The sequence below is a fragment of the Bos taurus genome, chromosome Y, assembly GCF_002263795.3.
Source record: "Bos taurus isolate L1 Dominette 01449 registration number 42190680 breed Hereford chromosome Y, ARS-UCD2.0, whole genome shotgun sequence".
Lineage (NCBI taxonomy): Eukaryota > Metazoa > Chordata > Mammalia > Artiodactyla > Bovidae > Bos > Bos taurus.
The window spans coordinates 21,043,689-21,050,109 of record NC_082638.1 but is presented as its reverse complement, the minus strand read 5'-3'; the positions used below and the strand labels follow the sequence as shown (position 1 = coordinate 21,050,109).

The 6,421-nt window shown below is 38.2% G+C and overlaps 1 pseudogene; it reads left to right on the top strand.

The window, feature by feature from the left end:
* Positions 1-2,118: 2,118 nt before the first annotated feature.
* Positions 2,119-3,606, top strand: LOC132344640 (zinc finger protein 280B-like; annotated as a pseudogene).
* The last annotated feature ends 2,815 nt before the right edge of the window (positions 3,607-6,421 follow it).

The window sequence follows — 6,421 nt, the reverse complement described above, 5'->3', positions numbered from 1 at the left end:
GGTGATTATTTCCTTCCCCATTTTAGGGAAGTTTTCAACTATTATCTCCTCAAGTATTTTCTCATGGTCTTTCTTTTTGTCTTCTTCTTCTGGGACCCCTATGATTCGAATGTTGTAGTGTTTAATATTGTCCTGGAGGTCTCTGAGATTGTCCTCATTTCTTTTCATTTGTTTTTCTTTTATCCTCTCTGATTCATTAATTTCTACCATTCTATCTTCTAATTCACTAATCCTATCTTCTGCCTCTGTTATTCTACTAATTGTTGCCTCCCGAGTGTTTTTAATTTCATTTATTGCATTATTCATTTTATATTGACTCTCTTTTATTTCTTCTAGGTCCTTGTTAAACCTTTCTTGCATCTTCTCAATCTTTGCCTCCAAGCTATTTATCTGTGATTCCATTTTGATTTCAAGATTTTGGATCAATTTCACTATCATTATTCTGAATTCTTTATCAGGTAGATTCCCTATCTCTTCCTCTTTTGTTTGGTTTGGTGGGCATTTATCCTGTTCCTTTATCTGGTGGGTATTCCTCTGTCTCTTCATCTTGTTTAAATTGCTGAGTTTGGGGTGTCCTTTCTGTATTCTGGCAGTTTGTGGAGTTCTCTTTATTGTGGTGTTTCCTCGCTCTGTGTGGGTTTGTACAGGTGGCTTGTCAAGGTTTCTTGGTTAGGGAAGCTTGTGTCGGTGTTCTGGTGAGTGGAGCTGTATTTCTTCTCTCTCCTTTCAAGGACTTGGGTTGCTTTTCTGGAAGCCTGATGTCCTCTGCCGGCATTCAGAAGTTGTTTTGTGGAATTTACTCAGCATTTAAATGTTCTTTTGATGAATTTGTGGGGGAGAAAGTGTTCTCCCCGTCCTACTCCTCCGCCATCTTAGCTCCTCCTACCTTAAGTGTTTTTTATAACGCCTATTATGAAAAGGTGCTGGGTTCAGGGAAATGCTTTTTCTGTAAGCATATGTGTTTTTGGTCCTTTATTGTATTAAAATGGCATTATGTTGATTGACTTTCATATAATGAACCAACTTTGCACACCTGCATAAATCCCACGTGATCATGGTATATGATCTTTTTTATATGTTGTTAGATTTTTTTTGCCAGTATTTTGTTGAGTACTCTTGCCTCTATATTCATAAGGGATATTGGTTGTGTGTGTGTGTGTGTGTGTGTGTGTGTGTGTGTGTGTGTGTGTGATGTCTCTGTATAATACTGGTATTAGAGAAATATTGGCATCACTTTGCATGCTATGTGGGGAAGAGACATGTGAAATGAAGGATGAAGCATTGTTGGATTTAAGTTTAGTCAGGATTAGAGGCAGAAATTTAGAATATATCAGTGTGGAATTGGGGTGAGATTATCAAGAGAGTTCATTCTCAATTTGCTAGGCCTGTATTAAGTGCTTGACATTGAATTATGCTGTTTGTTAACTATGTCTAGATACTTTATACTTTGAATCTGCTACCTATTTTCTGTATTAACATTTATGAAATTAGTATGTGTGAATCAGTTGTAATGTGCATTTAAGATACGTTTTCTTCCAATTTTACTACAAAACAAGATGCCATTAAATAGCTGATGCTTTTTTAAAAGAGCTGTTAACTTTAAGTCTAAGAAATAAGCATGTTTGTCTTTAAGATACAGAAACACATTAAAAAGTTATAAATTTGCCCAAAAAGATGCAGCTGGTGTGTGGCTAACTTAGAATTCCAGCTCAATCTTCTTTGACTCCAAAGTCCATGTTTCTAAACACTGTACAATAGTGCTTTTGTAAAAAATACTCATCCTTTACATGTAATTTCACCTAATGATCAGTGGTGTTTTGTGTTTTTTTTCCTTTTCTTTCCTTCTTTCTTTTTTTTTAAAATAGAAGAGATTAAAATCAACATGGGACAATGCTCTGATTCTAGAGTCATGTAGACTTATAGGTTTTTCAGCTGTCATTTAGCCTCTTTGATACTCAGTGTCTTCATCTGTAAGATAATGGTGTTTATAACTACCTAGAGTTTTGGAGATAATCAAATACAGCATTTTTCTGTACTTAACTAATATGTAGTATGTTTATACTTAGGTGGCAGGTTATATAAAGAAAGCACTGGGATTGGTGGCCACGCCCTTCAAGAATAAAAAAAAATATTTAAAATATGGAACCACCATGTATGTTATGTGAAGAACAAGAGCCAGAACCACAGAAAAGTGTAGGAGAAACCAAACAAGTAGATGATGAAGATGCTGAACTGATCTTTGTTGGGGTAGAACATGTAAATAAAAATGCTGATGTGATCTGTTTTGGGATGACCTCAAATTCAAAACCAGTCATTTCAAACATTGAACAGAGTTACCCCAGGTTCATGTTCAAGGAGAAAAATGTGTGATCACTTCAAGAAAGATAATGCTCACAAATTACAGCCTGTTAGTCATGCGACTCCTACATCAGCAGCACAGACTGTCTTGCCAGGTTCTGATTCTGAATCAAGATCAACAGATAGTCCTATCATTGTTGAGCCTTTGTCTGAAGCTGATTATAAAATATTTCACCACAAATAGTGCCTAATAGCGTTTCAGAATTATATTCTCCTTTGATTATCTTCACAGGTTCATTGCAGCCTCCAGTAGAAACAGCAGTTTCTTCAGGAGATATGAATAAAAGTCCTCGTGTATCAAAGCTACTTTCCACTTCTGAAACAAATAGCACAGATCCCAAAAGGCCTAAACACAGTGATGGAATTATAGGGGACATTCTTTAGCTTTATCCCTTTCTGGTATTTTTCATACAGTGACTACTGAGCAAAGCACACCAGACAGTGTTCATACCTCATTAAGCCATGTTCAGAATGGAGAACCTCATCCAACAGCTTTTCCAAAGGACAATGCTCATTGTAAGCCTGTAAGTCCTTTAGGGAAAAATGGGCTGAAAAAAACTGACTTTCCAAGTTTAGCAAGTCAAAACAAGATTGTTGATCCCACAGAAGGAAATCTGATTGTGTTACTTGGTGACTTCTACTATGGACAGCGTATAGGAGATGGGCAGCCAGAACCGAAAACTCACACAGCCTTTAAATGCCTCAGCTGCTTGAAAGTTCTAAAAAACGTCAAGTTTCTGAATCACATGAAGCACCATTTGGGACTTGAAAGGCAGAGAGGTGACAGCTGGAAAAACCACACCTCCTGCCAGCACTGCCACCACCAGTTTCCTACTCCCTTCCAGCTGCAGTGTCACACTGAAAGTATTCACATTTCCCAGAAGCCCTCTGCAGACTGTAAAATCTGTGAGTTGTCCTTTGAGACAGATCAGGTTCTCTTATAGCACATGAAAGACAATCATAAGCCTGGCGAAATGCCCTATGTATGCCAGGTTTGCAATTACAGATCATCAGTCTTTGCAGATGTGGATGCACAATTCAAAGCATACCATGGTAACACTAAGAATCTGCTTTGTCCGTTTTGTCTCAAAATTTTTAAAACTGCAACACCATACATGTGTCATTATAGAGGGCACTGGGTAAAGAGTTTTCACCAGTGTTCCAAATGTTGGCTACAGTTTTTAACTTACAAAGAGAAAATGGAGCACAAGACCCATTGTTTAAGAAGCCTAAACAGCTAAACAAATGTTTAAGAAGCCTAAGCAGCTAAAAGGATTACCTCCTGAAACAAAAGTTGTTATTCCGGTATCACTGGAACCTCTTCAACCAGGATTGGTGGAAGTACCATCCATTACTGTGAACACATCTGATTCTGAACCATCACCCCCCACCCCAATCTAAAAGTAGGAGTTGAAAAAAAAAAAAAAACCCTTAATTCTACTTTCAGTAAGTCTGAAGCAAGTATTTCAGTCAAATTTAAAATCCCCATTAAGAACAAAAAAATCTAAATTATAGCAGTATTCAATAGTATCAAATATAGTGAAACCAATGGGTAATTTATGTTTTTTTTTTTTTAATTCATGAAGAACAGTTTTAATTAACCTGAATGTTGAGATGTTATTTAAAAATATATTACCTGTTTTTCATATAATTATCTTAATATGTAAAAAAGTATGTGCTCACGTGTGTGTGAGAGAAAGAATGAGAGAGGGGGAGAGAGGAAAAGTAACAACCTATTTCGGTATTTCATGTTGTTTGTAAGTTCAAAACCTCTGCTATACATATAATCTGTTGAGTGTTTTAGAAACGTAATTTTCAACTGTTTTCATGCCTTCAAGATCTCAGTATTAACTATACAGCCAGATTGGAATGACTTTCTTATGGTATAGTCCCATGTGCTGCTGAACTCTCCGAAGTGCCTCTGTTTTGCTGATCTAAGATAATCTGGCTCCAAAAGCCTGGTGTGGAGAAGTTGATGGAGAATCTGTGATGTGAGTTTGAAGCAGATAAGGGATTTAGTCAGTGGAGAGCTGTGACTTCTTGTCCCAGTTGAGGAAGAGACACACATTCACTCCAGGCATGGAGCCAAGGCAGAAGGAACACTGTCTCAGAGTGTCTTTACCTACCCCAGGGACATCTCAAGGAAGCCAACCATTGAAATGCCTGTGGTTGGTGAGGGGCTCCTGTAAGCATCAAACAAGCCCTGTGTATCATTGACTACAGTTGCAGAAGCAGAGATAGTTAACAGAATGAGGCCTGGTGCCCGTGGATCTCCTGTTGAGTGATCAAAAGGGTAATTTGATTCATTCCATCCCCTTTCCCATTTGGCTGGCCTTTAGTCACAGTGAAGTAGCCATGTCTGTCTAAGTCACAATAGTAAAGCAAGTTAAGATTCTCAAGGGAAAAAAGCCTTGACATCTAGTTTGATTTGTCCTTGACCCATAGTTTTAACTGAAAAGGCTCAAACACAGGGAATCTGTTAGATTTATGAATTGGGCTAAATTTAGTTCTCTTACACTTAAACTACAATGGAGTTGTCCGAGAATAGTAAATGTAGTGGATAAAAATGGTTCAGGGTGATTAAACCCTTTATAGAGCTTTTCCTTACCTTTTCCAGTTACCTGTGTCTTACCCTAGTTGAACATATGAAGATTTCAGTGTTGTGTCTTATCTTGCCTTGGACACAAATGTATTGTGGTTAACAATTAATTCTTTGTGTGTGTAATTTCCCATTTTATCAAACTCATACTGAATTTTGGTCTTACTTGATACAGTCTGATGTGCAAGAATTGTCTCATTTAATTCGGTATTTATCAGGTCATAGAGTTATTCTCCTTGCTCTAATCTATCGAACTAATCTGTGATTATACTTGTGGAAAATTTTTACTTATGGTCTCCAAGGTCCCATTGACAGACCTGCGGGGTACCCTCCAAGTATTGGTTCCTGAACATCAGTACACTTCACTGCCTCTGTGGGTTCCTGGAGTTGAGTCTCCTTACGCATGTCTTGGAGAGGGCAATGGCATGCCACTCTAGTACTTTTGCCTGGAAAATCCCATGGATGGAGGAGCCTGGTTGGCTGCAGTCCATGGGGTCTCTAGAGTTGAACACAACTGAGCGACTTCACTTTCACTTTTCACTTTCATGCACTGGAGGAAATGGCAACCCACTCCAGTGTTCTTGCTTGGAGAATCCCAGGGATGCGGACGCCTGGTGGGCTGCTGGCTCTGGGGTTGCACAGATTCGGACACGACTGAAGCAACTTAGCAGCAGCAGCAGCAGGTATGTTTTAATGCCATCTCTTCTCCACTTCTGGCACAGGTAACAAACAATCTGTGCACAATTCAAGGAACCTGGGATCCTGGCTGTAGACCTATGCCAGGAGAAATATCTCGTTTTCCCTTCCTTTCTCCTCCTTATCTCTCCCCACTCTTTTTTCACCCTTCCTCAATTTATTTAAATTCTCTAAGCTTTCACAAAATGCTGGGAAGTGATAATCACCAAGGGCTTAGCATCCCTTTCAGAACTGAACAGGAAGGACTACAGATGACTAAGCTGTAGCGAGTCTTGTCTGCATTTTAGGTAATTTTCTGAGTGTAAAGTCTATTGTATTTATTTACTCCATGCTTGACTGGTTGATTTGCACTTTAAATATTTTACTAGGACTTTCCAGTTAGTTTGCTTAGGCCAAAGCACTTTGTTAAGTGTAAGCTTAAACCACTTTTGCAGAAAGAGTGTGTGTTGTTCTGGTCTCAGGTGAAAACTTCTATGTATAATTAAACGTGCAGACTTTTATATATGTAGCTCATTTATTCTATTTCTATAGTAAAAATATGAAATGGTTTAGTTATGTGTTTTTATTCTTCCTTAGTGTTATCAATATTGTTACTGTTATTTGCTCTGAAGTATGCTCCTAAAGAATACAAGTTGTTATTTATTGCCAACTACTGCTGGGAGGGATTGGGGGCAGGAGGAGAAGGGGACAGGAGGATTCTATTTTGCTTGCTCTCTCAGATAAAATTTAATATTTAATTCATGTTGCCAAAGACTTGTAAGTAAAATT